Consider the following 16600-nt stretch of genomic DNA (forward strand, 5'->3'; position numbering starts at 1 on the left):
TAATCATTAAAAAAATAAACTTTGTGTGTCGCCATATTTTGAGAGCCATAAGATTTGTATTTTTCCGTCGATTGACCGTCACTTTTTATTTCATTTTGTGGGAGATGAGGTGACTAATATCAAGGACGAAGCCGATTTTTTCAAATCTGATATGTGTTACCTTATGTAGTAATAACTTGGGACTGCTTTTACCTATCCAAATGATTCTGAGATTGTTTTCTCGTGACATATTGTACTTTATGTTAGTAAAAAAATTTGGTCGATAAATTCAATATTTATGTGAGAAAAACAACAAGATTTAGAGAAAATTTGCAAACATTAGAATTTTCTAAGGGCATGACCACACATGGCGGAATTCCTCCGCAACTGTCCGCATCAATGCCGCACCTAATCCGGGTTGCGGATTACGGCTGCGGATCTGCACAAAATGTGCAGAAAATTGATGCGGACTAGCTGCTGCGGACTGCGGGAAAAGTGCTTCCCTTCTCCCTATCAGTGCAGGATAGAGAGAAGGGACAGCACTTTCCCTAGTGAAAGTAAACGACTTTCATACTTACCGGCCGTTGTCTTGGTGACGCGTCCCTCTTTCGGCATCCAGCCCGACCTCCCTGGATGACGCGCCAGTCCATGTGACCGCTGCAGCCTGTGCTTGGCCTGTGATTGGCTGCAGCCGTCACATGGGATGAAACGTCATCCTGGGAGGCCGGACTGGAGACAGAAGCAGGGAGTTCTCGGTAAGTAGGAACTTCATTTTTTTTTACAGATACATGTATATTGGGATCGGTAGTCACTGTCCCGGGTGCAGAAACAGTTACTGCCGATCGCTTAACTCTTTCAGCACCCTGGACAGTGACTATTTACTGACGTCTCCTAGCAACGCTCCCGTCATTACGGGAGCCCCATTGACTTCCTCAGTCTGGCTGTAGACCTAGAAATACATAGGTCTAGCCAGAATGAAGAAATGTCAAGTTAAAAAAGCAAGACGTATCCGCAGCACACATAACATGTGCATGACAGCTGCGGACTTCATTGCGGAACTTTGAATCTCCATTGAAGTCAATGGAGAAATTCCGCCATGAGTCCGCAACCAGTCCGCCACTGCTCCGCAACAGACAGAGCATGCTGCGGACACCAAATTCCGCTCCGCAGCCTATGCTCCGCAGCGGAATTTTACGCCTCATCTAAACGAACACTGCTAAATTAAAGTGAAAGTCAATGGAGAAACGGCTCCGCTGCGGATTAACGCTGCGGAGTGTCCGCAGCGGAATTTAAGTGGAATTCCGCCATGTGTGGTCATGCCCTAAATTTAAATGTAAGGCTGGGTTCACACGACCTATTTTCAGACGTAAACGAGGCGTATTATGCCTCGTTTTACGTCTGAAAATAGGGCTACAATACGTCGGCAAACATCTGCCCATTAATTTGAATGGGTTTGCCGACGTACTGTGCAGACAACCTGTCATTTACGCGTTGTCGTTTGACAGCTGTCAAACGACGACGCGTAAAAATACAGCCTCGTCAAAAGAAGTGCAGGACACTTCTTTCAGACGTAATTTGAGCCATTCTTCATTGCATTCAATGAAGCACAGCTCAAAATTTACGGCTGTCAGAGAAGCCTCGCAAAATGCAAGGAGGAGCATTTACGTCTGAAACGAGGCAGCTGTTTTCTCCTGAAAACAGTCTGTCTTTTCAGACGTAAAAGCCTGCTACCTTGTGCACATACCCTAAGTGCTTGTAAGACAGACAGTAATACCACACAAAATAGTTACTATTTCATATGTTCCATATGTGTACTTTATGTTTGCATCGTTTTTTGAACATTCTTGTATTTTTCTAGGACGTTACAAGGCTTAGAACTTTAGCAACAATTTCTCATATTTTCAACAAAATTTCAAAAGGCGATTTTTTTCAGGGACCAGTTCAGTTCTGAAGTGGCTTTTTAGGGCATTATATATTAGAATGTCCCCATAAATCACCCCCATTTTGAAAACTGCACCCCTCTAAGTATCAAAAACAGCATTCAGAAAGTGTTTTAACCCCATAGGCGTTTCTCAGGAATTAGGGTGGATTTTCACGCGGGTCACACGGACCTATGCAAGTCTATGGGGCAGTGCAGACTGTCCGTGATTTTTGCGCAGCGTGAGTCCGCTGCGTAAAACTCACGACAGGTTTTATATTTCATTGTTTTTCGCACATTACGCACCCATTGAAGTCAATGGGTGCGTGAAAATCGTTATTCGCGCAACAGCAGTAAAAAAATTAATCTAAACAGAAAAGCACTACGTGCTTTTCTGTTTACAAACATCCAAACGGAGTGTCATTAATGATGGCGGCTGTGTGAAAGCACGCAGCCGCGCACCATATGAAAATGACACAAGGAGCTGTTTAGTGCCTTTTGCGCACACAAAACGCCGCATTTTTTGCGTGCGCAAAACGCACACGTTCGTGTAAATCCGCCCTTAACCCCTTCCCGCTCCTTGACGTACTATTACGTCATGGCAGCTGTATCGTTCGCGCTCCATGCCGTAATAGTACGTCTCGGGAGTAACGGCCGTTTCGGCCGTCCTCCCGACACATACAGGAGCTGTGACGCTGCTGTCTTGTTCAGCAGCTGTCACAGCTCCTACAGCGGGGACCGATCGCTGTGTCCCCGCTGATTAACCCCTTAAAAGCCGCGTTCTATAGAGATCGCGGCTTTTTAGGGGTTAAGCTGCCATCGCCGGCCTGCTACGCGATAGCGGCCGGCGATGGTGACTATGGCAACCGGACACCAAACAATGGCGTCCGGCTATGCCATAGACGGAAGCCTAGTGGGTCCTGACAACGTCAGGACCCACTATGCTTGCTGTCAGTGAGTAGCTGACAGTTCTAATACACTGCACTACGCATGTAGTGCAGTGTATTAGAATAGCGATCAGGGCCTCCTGCCCTCATGTCCCCTAGTGGGACAAAGTAATAAAGTAAAAAAAAAGTTAAAAAAAGATGTGTAAAAATAAGAAAATAAGTCCCACTTTTTCCCTTATCAGGCCTTTATTATTAATAAAAATATATAAACAAACAAATAAACTATACATAACTGGTATCGCCGCGTCCGTAACGGCCTGAACTACAAAATTATTTTGTTATTTATCCCGCACGGTGAACGCCGTAAAAAAAAATATTAATAAACCGTACCACAATCACAATTGTTTGGTCACTTCACCTCCCAAAAAATGGAATAAAAAGAGATCAAAAAGTCGCATGTACCGAAAAATGGTACTGATGGAAAATACAGTTCGTTACGCAAAAAATAAGTCCTCGCACGGCTTTATTGATTGAAAAATAAAAACGTTCTGGCTCTTAGAATAAGGTAACACAAAAAGTGAATGATTGTTTACAAAACGTTTTTTATTGTGCAAACGCCATAAGACATAAAAAAAAACTATAAACATCTGGTATCGCCGTGATCGTATCGCCCCGCAGAATAAAGTTAATATATCATTTATAGCGCACGGTGAACGCTGTAAAAAAAAAAGTATACAAAAACAATAGTAGAATTGCTGTTTATTAGTCACCACGCCACCTAAAAATGGAATAAAAACTGATCAAAAAGCCGCATGCACCCCATGAAAACTACAATGGATTCCTCAAGGGGTCTAGTTTCCAAATTGGGGTCACTTTTGGGGGGTTTCCAATGTTTTGGCACCACAAGACCTCTTCAAACCGGACATGGTGCCTAATAAAAAAGAGGGCTCAAAATCCGCTAGGTGCTCCTTTGCTTCGGAGGCCGGTGCTTCAGTCCATTACCGCCCGAGGGCAACATGTGGGATATTTCTCTAAACTGCAGAATCTGGGCAATAAGTATTGAGTTGCGTTTCTCTGGTAAAACCTTTTGTGTTATAAAAAAAATGGTATAAAAAGAGTAAATTTCACCTCTACTTTGCTCTAAATTTCTGTGAAACACCTAAAGGGTTCATAAACTTTCTAAATGCTGTTGTGAATACTTTGAGGGGTCTAGTTTCTAAAATGGGGTGTTTGATAGGGGTTTCTAATATATGGGCCCCTCAAAGCAACTTCAGAAATGAACTGGAACCTAAAAAAATAAATAAATGAGGCAATACTTCGCTTCTTACATTATACTGATAATGAGCCGTGCCCACTCCGAGATGACCCCAGTTTTGACCGTTTGTATAAACGGAGACCCCTATTAGACCGTTCCAGTGCCCGGTTTTCCCAAGCATACACCCCGAGAAGTGTATTTCTATTGATGAGTCCCTGGTACATTTTAAAGGGAGGGTTCAATTCCGCCAGTACCTGCCGGGTAAGAGGGCAAGGTATGGCGTGAAGATGTATAAGCTGTGCGAGAGTGCATCAGGGTATACCTACAGGTTTAGGATATATGAAGGAAAGGCCACCCCCAAACCAGACTGCATCCTGGACTACAATAGGTACATGGGAGGGATGGACTTGTCAAATCAAGTCCTGAAGCCCTACAGCGCCATGCGGTGTGGTATAAGAAGCTGGCCGGGCACATCATACAGATGGCTTTGTACAATGCGTACGTGCTACGTCGATGTGCAGGCCAGAGGGGAACTTTCCTGGAATTTCAAGATCTAATCTTTAGGGACCAGGAAGGGGGGGCACCCAGTACTTCTGGAAGCGAGGCCACATGCATCGTACCAGGGCAACACTTTCCAGGAGAAGGTCCCCAAACCGGTGGAAAGGGAAAGAGTCAAAAGAGGTGCAGAGTCTGCTATAAGAGGGGGATAAGGAAGAACACAATATACCAATGTGACACGTGTCCCGAAAAACCAGGGCTCTGTATAAAAGATTGTTTTAAAATGTATCATACATCCCTTGATTTTTAATTTACCCTGATGCACTCCGCACAGCTTACCCCCCTCATCTTTCCCTTCTGAGCCCTGCCGTATGCCCAGGCAGCTGATAACAGCCACATGTAGGGTATTGTCGTACCCAGGAGAACCCACATTACAATTTAAGGGGTGTATATCTCCGGTGGCGCATGCTGGGCACACTATATTGGACACTGAAATGGCATATACATATATAAAATTGCAAATCTCACACTGCACCATCTGCTGCGCATTATCTTTTACACAGTACCTGTGGGGTCAAAATGCTCACTACACCTCTAGATGAATGTCTTAAGGGGTGTAGTTTTTAAAATGGGGTCACTTCTCGGGGGTTTCAACTGTACTGGTACCTCAGGGGCTTCTGCACACATGACTTAGCACCAGAAAAGCTCCAGTAGGCCAAATGGTGGTCCTTTCCTTCTGAGCCCTCCCATGGGCCCAAAGGGCAGTTTATCACCACAAATGGGGTATTTCCGCACTAAGGACAAATTGGGCAACAAAATGGGGTATGTTGTTCCCTGTGAAAATAAGAAAATTTGATCAAAAATGACATTTTATTGGAAAAAATATCATTTTTTTCATTTCACAGCCCAATTCAAATAGGTGCTGTGAAAAAACTGTGCGGTCAAAATGATAACAAAAACCATAAATGAATTCCTTGAGGGGTGTAATTTCCAAAATGGGGTCACTTCTGGTGGGTTTCCATTGTTTTGATACCTCAACGCCTCTTCAAACCTGGCATGCTGCCTAAAATATATTCTAATAAAAAAGAGGCCTCAAAATGCACTAGGTGCTTCTTTGCTTCTAGGGCTTGTGTTTTAGTCCACGAGCGCAGTAGGGCCACATGTGGGACATTTCTAAAAACTGCAGAATCTGGACAATACATATTTAGTAGTGTTTCTCTGGTAAAACCTTCTCTGTTACTAAAAAAAAATTGAATAAAATTGAAATTCAGCAGAAAAAATGAAATTTGCAAATTTCATTTCCACTTTGCTTTAATTCCTGTGAAATGCCTGAAGGGTTAAAAAACTTTCTATATGCTGTTTTGAATACTTTGAGGGGTCTAGTTTTTAAAATGGGGTGTTTTATGGGGGTTTCTAATACATAGGCCCCTCAAATCCACTTCAGAACTGAACTGGCACCTTCAAAAAAAGGCTTTTGAAATTTTCTTAAGAATATGAGAAATTGCTGTTTATGTTCTAAACCTTGTAACGTCCAAGAAAAATAAAATAATGTTCAAAAAACGATGCCAATCTAAAGTAGACATATGGGAAATGTGAACTAGTAACTATTTTGGGTGGTATAACCGTCTGTTTTTCAAGCAGATGCATTTAAATTCTGAAAAATGCTATTTTTTGTAAATTTTCTCTAAATTTTGCAATTTTTCACAAATAAAGACTGAATATATCGACCAAATTTTACCACGAACATGAAGCCCAAAGTGTCACGAGAAAACAACCTCAGAATCGCTTGGATAGGTTTAAGCATTCCGACGTTATTACCACATAAAGTGAAATATGTCAGATTTGAAAAATGGGCTCTGAGCCTTAAGGCCCAAACTAGGCTGCGTCCTTAAGGGGTTAAAGTAATGAATATAGAGGTGAAATGTACAAATTTCATTTTTTTTTGCCAAAATTTATTTGTAATACAGTTTTTTCTGTAACACAGAAGATTTTACATGAGAAATGAAACTCAATATATATTGCCCTGATTGTGCAGTTTTTAGAAATATCCCCCATGTGGCCCTAATCTCCTAATGGACTGAAACACAGGCCTCAGAAAAGGACCACCTAGTGGATTTTGGGGCCCTCTTTTTAAAAAAATATATTTTAGGCTCCATGTCAGGTTTAAAGAGGTCATGTGGTGCCAAAACAGTAAAAGAAACATAAAAGTGACCCCATTTTAGAAACTACACCTCTCAATGAATTTATCTAGGGGTATAGTAAGCATTTTGACCCCACAGTTTTTTTGCTAAATGTATTTGAATTAGTCTTTGAAGATGAAACTCTACTTTTTTTTCAAAAAATAACGTAGAAATTTGTAATGTTCGCAAGGAATAAAGGACAAAAAACACCCCAGCATTTGTAAAACAATTACTCCCGATTACGGCAATACCCCATATGTGCTAATAAACTGCTGTTTGGATCCACAGCAGGGCTCATAATAAAAGGAGTGTTATTTGGATTTTGGAGCGCTGATTTTGCTGGATTCATTTTCAGTGCCATGTCGCATTTGCAATGAATTGGAGGGACCGTGGAAACCCCCCAAAAGGTCTCTCCATCATCCCTCCCTCATGTGCTGGGGCCTGCATTGCTGCCTTCTACCTCTCCTACAGATATGGCTATTCACCCCTCATCGCCACTGGGAGCCTCTTCTGTCCTAGGGGATGATTTACAGGGCTTGAGACGACAGCTATCAGTGTTACCCACTAAGCAGGACATGGAGCGTTATGTTCACCATCTTGAAACGACATATAAGTCTGAGATACAATCTCTTACCACCAACCTATCCCAGTTATCCGATCAGGTGCAGCGCATGGAAAGCGATGTCTCAGCTATCTCACGGCAGCAAGTTTCTCATGACGCCCGTTTGGATCAACACTCTCATCAGATCCATGCGTTATTTAACCTGGCTGAGGATCATGAGAATTGGAACCGCCGCAATAATATTCGGCTTCGGGGCATTCCTGAGGATATCTCTCCGGGTCAACTCATCCCTGCTTTACAGTCTCTATTTAACACCTTGTTGGGGCGCCTTGCTGATGATCCTATGGAGTTGGATAGAGCCCACAGGACCCTGGGCCCTCGGAACCCGGATCCTGATAGGCCTAGAGATGTGCTATGCCGTGTCCATTTCTTCTCTCTAAAGGAACAGATAATGAGGAAGGCCCGAGATAAAGGCGAGGTTTTATTGCAAGGGGTCAAGATTCAACTGCTATCGGATTTGTCCAGGATGACTCTGGATAAGCGCAGAGTGTTTCGTCCTTTGCTGGATGTATTGAGGGAGCATGAGATCTCTTATTCTTGGGGTCACCCCTTCCAGTTACAGGTTCGCAGAGATGGGTCATTGCTGTGTGTTCGGGACCCAGGGGATGTTCCGGACTTCTGCGCTGCTCTCCGTGTGCCTCGAGTCTCCATACCTGATTGGCCTTATGTTCCAGTTCCGCCACCGCGTCCACGGTCGCGTAGGCGAGGTCGTTCTCCCGCTTCTCCTGGGCGTCGTCATGAGGGTCGCCTCGCTGAGCCGATCTGATATCCTTCTTAGGCCTTGTGGTGGTCTGTTATTAGAGTTTAACGCAATAACTAATGTGTTCATTTGAAGCAATTGCATTCTGCGTTCCTTATAGCCATTGCTGTCTGTGTTTACCGCTCGTTATAAATGATTGCTGCTGGAGCTCTGATGGTTAATTGATGTAGGTTGTTTGCTATTAATGCACTTCAGAAGCGAATGCTTAATGTTTCTATAAATTCCATGTACCACTAACATGTATAGGCATTTATGATGACATTGAATGTATCCAGGAGTGTTCTCCACTGAGGTATTTCTCTGGGTATATTAATGCTGTATACCTTTGTTTTACTACTATTGGGTATCATGCGAAGTGCCTTGGTTTTCCTGACTATAATGTATTATCGTTATTTGCTTATTATAATTTGCCGGGTTGGGGGGTGTGGGGCACTGGCTAGTCCGTGTCCTGACACTTCTCCTCTTAGGGACTCACTGGTTGATTCCGGTGTCTGTTAGATTGTTTCTCCTTGAGTAGCTCAAGGAGTGGGTGATTATTTTGCCCGTTCGTCTGTCTTTGTTATCGTGTCTCCCCGCCTTGTCTGTCTTGTCCTATTCACCACTGCATTAGCGCATTCTATTTGTGTGCTCCTCGGGGTGGAGGAAGTGATGGCGCAATTGAAAGTATGTACCTTCAATGCTAGGGGGCTTAATGTCCCGGAAAAACGCTCACAAATTTTATATAACATGCATAAAGAACGAGTACATATCTTGTTCCTACAGGAAACTCACTTCCAGGTGGGTCATACGCCACAATTTACAAATCGATATTTTCCGTCCTGGTTTCACAGTGCCAACCCGGAATCCAAGTCCAAAGGGGCTAGTATATGTCTCAACAAGTCACTTTTTCATAAACTCATTGATGTTTTGGTTGACCCAGGGGGTCGCTATGTCTTTCTCAAATTGTCCGTGCGCAATAAGATTTTTACTCTGGCTAACTTGTACCTCCCCAATCAGGATCAGGCTAGAGTGGGGCGCTCGTTCTTGAAGAAATTGGAAGAGTTTACAGAGGGCGTTTTAATTGTGGGTGGAGATCTTAATCTGACTTTTGATCCCAGGCTTGATACCTCCTCGGGCAGGTCTACTGTTCCTAAATCACACTTGGGGGCATTAAAGACTACGATGCATTCGATTGACGTGTGGAGGATTCTACACCCTCAGGTAAGAGAGTATACTTACTTCTCCCCATTGCATAACATGTACAGTCGGATAGACGCTTTTTTGATTAGTCACCATTTGCTTACCTGGCATCCAATTACTAATGTGGGCCCCATGATCTGGTCAGATCATGCCCCGGTGTTCCTGACGCTTAAGTTTCCTGATTCGGTCCCGAATTTTCAGTCTTGGAAACTTAATGATAATCTATTAAGGGATACAGTATGTGTGTCGGCTCTTAAGGATTCTCTTCTGGGTTTCTTGAGGTCCATGAACATGATCCTACCCCCTTACCACTCCAGTGGGAGGCACTGAAGTGTGTCATTAGAGGAGTCCTAATACAACACGGGGCACGTTTGAAGCGAGAGAAAGGGGTGTCTATTGCGCGTCTCCTGACTCAGATCCGGGATTTGGAATCATGTCATAAGCGAATTCCATCTTCACAGGTTTTTGCGGATCTTACTACAGCGAGAGAGTCCTTGTGATCCCTCATAGATCAATCCCACGCCCGGTTTAGAGATGAGAAAGCACTCATACGAATTTGCGGACAAGTGCGGCAGGTCTTTGGCGCGGATATTACATCCCCGAACACAAGCGTCCTACATCCCTAAAATACTATCTCCCGCGGGCAACGAGGTTCATGACCCGGCGTGTATTACTGATTGCTTTAGACATTATTACTCGGCATTATATAACATTAAAGGTCAATTTCACGATATGCAGGCTGAGGCATTGCGTGACAAAATCGATCATTATGTACAGAATACGGCATTACCGTCTTTGGGGGATGGGGAGGCTTCGGGGCTCGAGGAAGATTTTGTGGAATCAGAAGTGGAACGTATTATTGGTGACTCACCCTTGGGCAAGAGTCCAGGGCCAGACGGGTTTAACAACAAATTCTATAAAACATTTAAAGCTCAGCTGGTTCCCTTTATGACGAAAGTCTTTAATTCTGTGTCTTCCTTGTGTCCCTTTGCGCCCCAGTCCCTCGAGGCCCACATCACCCTTTTACCAAAGCCAGACAAGGATCCTACTTCTTGCGCTAACTTTAGACCCATCTCACTAATTAATGTAGACGTAAAATTTTTCGCGAAGTTGCTAGCCTCTCGCTTGTCACCGTTGTTGCCTGGCTTGATACTGGATGATCAGGTGGGGTTCGTATGTGGGCGGGAAGCGCGGGATAACACTAACAAAACTCTCCTTTTAACATCATACTGCCAATCCCGTAAGATACCGATGTGCTTACTTTCGATAGACGCCGAAAAGGCATTTGACAGAGTGCATTGGGTGTTCCTCCGCAGTGTCCTGGCGCAGGATGGCCTTTGCACTACTATGGTGGATAGGATAATGGCATTATACCATAGACCTACGGCTCGGGTTCGTGTTAATGGACTCCTATCTGATTCCTTGTCTATTGCTAATGGCACGAGACAGGGGTGCCCACTCTCGCCTCTATTATATGTTCTGGTCATGGAACACCTGGCAGTGGCACTGCGGAGCAACCCTGATGTTAATGGTGTACGAGTTGGATCACAGCATCATAAATTGGCGCTTTATGCAGATGATCTCCTGGTATATATTACAACTCCCATGATTTCTTTGCCATCCTTGACGGAGGAATTTGAGCGTTTTGGTCATCTAAGCAATTTTAAAGTTAACTACTCCAAATCGGAGGCATTGAATATATCTCTGGATGCTTCTCTGGCTGCCCATCTCGCTCGGGTTTTCCCATTCAAATGGCAAACTACATCCTTAAAATATTTAGGGGTACATATTCCCACGCAACAGGCAGAGCTGTTCGCCTTGAATTATACGCCTATTCTGCAGCGTACTTTGAAGGAATTGGCAGAGTATGGAGGGAACCGTATGTCATGGTTCGGGAGAATCAATGCGGTCAAAATGGATATTTTGCCCAAATTCCTATACCTTTTCCAGACCGTCCCTATTGTAGTACCATCGGGCTTTTTCAAGACCTTACATAGGGCCATAACTAAATTTGTATGGGGCTCCTCTAAGCCTCGCATTCGTTTTGCTGTCCTTAGTCGTCCAAAAATAGACGGGGGCGCGGGTCTTCCAGACTTTAAAAGATACCATCAAGCTGCACTAATTATGAGGGTAGTGGATTGGTTCCGATCGGAAACAGGTAAGCAATGGGTGCGCATCGAAAGAGATATGTCTCCTCTTGCATTGTCCTCTCTGCCGTGGTTGACTGTCCTACAGCGACATATGCTATCTTTGCCTTTCCTCACACGTCAGTTTCTTGTAGTCTGGGAACGAATCTTTGGTGCTGCGGGCCTTGTGCATCGCCCGGGTCCTCTGACTCCTCTCTTTGACAACCCCTCCCTCCCTCCGGCGGTGGGTGTTGACACCTTCCTCTGTTGGGAGAAAGGAGAGGGTGGATATTTGGCTGAGACCCTTACTCCTGACGGGGCCATTTTACCTATGAATGTTGTCTCTGAGGCCTGCCCGGGGAGACGATCAACTTGGTGGTCATACTTACAGCTGCGTTCCTATCTCTCTTCCATGGAAGACTGTCTGGAGTTGTTACAGGATAGGACTCCTTTTGAACGGTATCTGTCTTTATCAACTGCCCCTTCTCATGTCTTGTCCTATTTACATGGGGTTCTCCTGCCTAAATTCTCTTTCTCTCAACTGTCCTTCACTAATGCATGGGATGAAGAGATGGGGGTTCAACATACTGAAGGGGAATGGGGTACTGCCTTCTTGTTAGCTCACAAACTGCCAATGTCTTGTTTTGCTCCGGAAAAAAATTACAAAATACTCACTCGGTGGTATCGTTGTCCTGCTTTGTTGCATAAGATATTTCCTGATGTGTCTGAGGATTGTTGGAGGTGTGGGGAGGCTCCTGGAACCATGTTGCATATTTGGTGGGACTGTCCCAGGATTTCCCTTTTGGGGAAAGATTTTTGACTTGGGCAAGAAGCTCTTTCACATTGAAGTCCCGACCTCGGCCTCTATAGGATTACTCTCCATGGTTCCTGGGTCACTCCCACTCCTCAAAAGGGGTATCTTTCGGCATTTCCTGACTGCGGCGAGAACGGTGATACCTAGACACTGGAAGTCTCATGCTGTTCCCTCTTTGACGGAATGGGTAACAGAGGTGAACGGGATAATGAGAATGGAGGAGTTGCTGGCCGCTGACAGGGACAAGTCTGTGCTCTTCGTCCAATCGTGGGCAGTATGGTCTGGATTCCGGGGTGGTACGGATCTACCTCTCTGGTTGGATGGAAGGTTCTGAGCAAATTCTGTGATCTTTTCTCCTTGCGCTATGTGTGTTTGTGTTTCCCTTTGTTGTCTGGTGTCTTGTGTTGGTGTTATATTATATTTATGGCACTTATATGTACCAACTCTTACTTTATTGAGGCCTGGTCCTCAGGGTTATGGTATTATCTTGAGGTGAATATGGTACGGCTGGTACTACTGTATTTTGATTCATACGCTCTTTAGATGGTTGGGAGGTTACCGCATATTTGTGTTCATGCATTTGTCATAACGTTTATAAATTGTAAAAATTTGTATTTTATAGTGTGTACAATTTTTCTGCCAATATTGTACAATGTTCATATGCTGTAATTTTGTTTTTGCAAAAAATAAAAATCTTGATAAAGAAAAAAAAAAGAAAGTTAAATCTGTACCCTAACCTAATTGATCAGGTTATTTAGGAAACAGCTGATGCCCTTACAGAGATCTCTAGTTGGTTTGCTTTGCAAAAAATTTTCACTGGCCGCACAAGGATTTGTGTGTGTGTTAGGGGGTATGTGCTGGACTTACATTTCTGGTAGCTCTCATATTGTAGAAGGGCATTTACAAGCGGGTAAAAAAGCGTCAAGGGTAAACATCGACGTTTGCCAAACTAGAATGGGACCCGCTCTGGTAAATGGGTTCCATAGGAGCTGGGTTCAGCGGATTTTTGAGGCTCATTCCTCAAACCAATAGTTGCGATAATTGTTCTTATTTTTTAACATTTATGTCGCATTTCAAATTTTTTAGCTGAATTTGTCATCTGTGTACTACCTAAAGATTATAAACAAAAGGGAAAGTTGATAAAGAAAAATAATCATTATAGCTTTTGCTTATAATCAATTGCCAATATTACATGCTTATTCTACATACACTTCTCAACATTGAAATTGCAACACCAAGAGCGAAAATATTTGGAATTGCGGAAATCACAGGTTCTATAGACATGTTAATGATATGCAAATTATAAAAAAATTGAAACAAAATATCCCAAACATCTTGATTTATTCAGTATCGAGTATGAGAACCATGTGCAGAAAGACACGCACTTACACGCCTTGGCATGCTATCAGAGAGGTTATTAATGGTTGTCGGAGGAACGTTATGCCACTTGAATGCACATGACGATTGGCTGCTGGCAGCTCCCTTTGCAATTGCCGACCTATGACGTCCCAGATGTGCTCGATGGGAGACAAGTCCGGAGACGCTGCAGGCTATGGTAGCACTTTTAGGCCACGCAGGCTGCTCACAGTATCACCAGCAACATGGGGCCTGGCGTGGTCCTGTTGAAAAACGGCTTCTGGGACACGGGAGAAATGGCCGTAATACTGCTGAGCTGTTAGTGTTCCTGAAATGAAGACCAGATGGGTCTCGCTACCGCAAATTATGTCACCGCACACCATGCTCCCGGGAGTAGGACCAGTGTGACGTTCCCTTGTGAAGGCCTCTTCATGGCGTTGCCCACGTGGTCTCCAGACCAATCTCCGGCTATCATTGCATCCAAGACAAGCGGGACTCATCGCTGTATAGGATAGACCTCCATTCCAGTAGTCTACGATCCCGCCCATTGCAGTGAAGGGGTGACTGTAACATACAGCCAACACCTGCCTCTGATGGAGCAGGTTTAGCCCATGAGCCTGCTCCATACTTAGCCTCCTGAGTTCTGCCATGTTGGGAAGGGGTTAAAGGGGGCACTTTAACTGTTGTCATGGAGGTGTATTCTTATGTGCTGGTTTTACATAGTAAACATTTCTGGGGAGTTAAACACACCATGATAAACCCACTAAACATAAACCTACAGTGAAACAACCATTGTTCACAAGCCTCTGGATGCTTATGGTCCTATTTACACCGGACAATTTTGGCCATAACAACAAGCACCAATCAACGAAACAGCTTGTTTATCGGCGCTCGTTTGCTCCTTACACAAGGAGCAATGTATGGGGAGGAGCACTCATTATTATCATATTGGCACCACGTGTCCCTGTTAACACAGGAGGATGTGCTGCCAACAGCGATAATATTTTCTGCAGCATAAACGATACAATGAGCTGATGAAAGAGCTGATGATCGTTGCCCTGTTTACGTTGATCTGTGAACGCTTGTTTGCCCGATAATTGGCCCATGTAAAAGGCCCCCTATGCTCTGTTCAGATTAGTGTTGGGGTTCTGTCACTTCCAGTGCCTTTTCTTGCCGTCATAATGATTGAAAACTTGACAGAGTTTATAAGTACAGAGGTGGTCCCCCTTAACTTTTCTTGAATTGCATCGCGCCATCCAGTATAAAAAGTATAATTTTTATGGATGTACCATAAATGTCTGCAATAGAAATACCCCCTTTCAATAAAATGTTAGCATACAACACGTGGCATGTGTTATAATAGACAGTGCAGTTCTTAGAAGAATATTGTATCCCGAATTTTTTTTTGCACACGGTGCGGTTTTGCCGCGTTCATAAAACCGTAACAAAAAACGCATGCATTTTTTAATGCGGTTTTCGGACGCGCTGCAAAAACTGGGGCAAAACCGCACCATGTGAATACACACTAACAACCACGCTCCTGTGCGACAAGTAAGGAGACCGCAACACCACTATAGAGCTGCGCGGTCTCTCTGGAGGTTACCACTTATACCCTCATACTGGTGTTACATGGTTGACCTACTCTCCAGAACTAATATAGTTTGAAGATCATAAATTCCTGCAGACTCCTTCGGCTTAATACTACAGAGCTATACGGTAATCTCCATATGTACTCCGTTGTACTATGCGCCTCTACAAGCGAAAATCTCATACATATGACATACATTGGAGCATGGATAGGTACGGATGAGTATGAGGGGTTTTCCAAGATCTTATACTTATTTTCATTTATTTCTGACCACCTTTATTGCACCCATATAAACCCCCTAAATCCGTTTTTTTACTTTGCACGTAATTTCAGTCCTATATTCTTCATTTGTTGTCATCCCGCAGTTTGTTGACATCCTTCCGTCGCGGTAAATACACCCTTAGGTCGGGTTCCAACAGGTTGGATACGTTGAGTAAAACTACGCAGCGCATCCAACCTGGAACCCGCAGCGCATTCCGTCTGAAAAACCTCATAACGTTGTAAAGAAGCTTTTTTTTACGGATTTTCCACTACGGAAAGCAGCGGTAGAAAAAAAATCATTCATTCTTACCCGGCCATTGTCAGGGTGACGCGTCCCCACTTTGAAGTCCGGTCCGGCCTCCCTGGATGAGGCTGCAGCCCATGTGACCGCTGCAATCTGTGATTGGCTGCAGAGATCACATAGCCTGAAACGTCTTTCCAAAAAGCCAGAATGTCCTTCTAACGTCATCCAGGCTCGCCTCTTGGGATGACGTTTCATCCCATGTGACCGCCGTTACAGCCTGTGATTGGCTGCAGCGGTCACATGGGATGAAACGTCATCCCAGGAGGCCGGCCTGGAGTAAGAAACGCAGACTCCTGGGTAAATATATTTTATTTTTTTCTGAGTTGCATTTTTGTGGCGGAATCGCTGCGAATCCGCCGCAAAAAAACACAACAACTGCTATTTGTTGCGGGTTTTATCGCCCCATTAAATTCAATGGGGAAAGCCCGTAAAAAAAAAGCGTTTACGCAAATACAATTGACATGCTGCAGAATAAAATTCTGCCCCCGCATGTCAATTTCTGAGCGTTTTTTCTGCTCAGTACTTACGCAGCGTGTGGATGAGATTTGTTTTCTCTCATCCACTTTGCTTCAGATTTTCCACAACGAATTCCGTTGCGGAAAATCGTCAGTATTTACACGTGTGAACTGACCCTAAAGCGTTTTACGCTCCTATATACGTCTGAAAGTATGACGTGTGCACATGGGGCTCCATGCCGCTCTGAGTGCCCTATTAGGCATTGCAGCTTAGCAATGTGCATGACGGTATTTATATTTTTGCCCGCTTGATACAGCACATGGTTTCAATACGATTTAACAGCGCAGCCAAAACAGTCTCATGTAATGTAAGGGTATGTGCACACGGCTTATTCATGGCCGAAAAATCGGAAGCAGG

General features: G+C 44.1%; 1 protein-coding gene across 1 annotated transcript in view; it reads left to right on the forward strand.

Moving 5' to 3' along the window:
• Positions 1-16600, forward strand: part of TFRC (transferrin receptor) — an 87020-nt gene that overhangs the window by 28929 nt on the left and 41491 nt on the right. The gene's annotated exons all lie outside the window — the stretch shown is intronic.

The sequence above is a fragment of the Rhinoderma darwinii genome, chromosome 4 (assembly GCF_050947455.1).
Source record: "Rhinoderma darwinii isolate aRhiDar2 chromosome 4, aRhiDar2.hap1, whole genome shotgun sequence".
Taxonomy (NCBI): domain Eukaryota; kingdom Metazoa; phylum Chordata; class Amphibia; order Anura; family Rhinodermatidae; genus Rhinoderma; species Rhinoderma darwinii.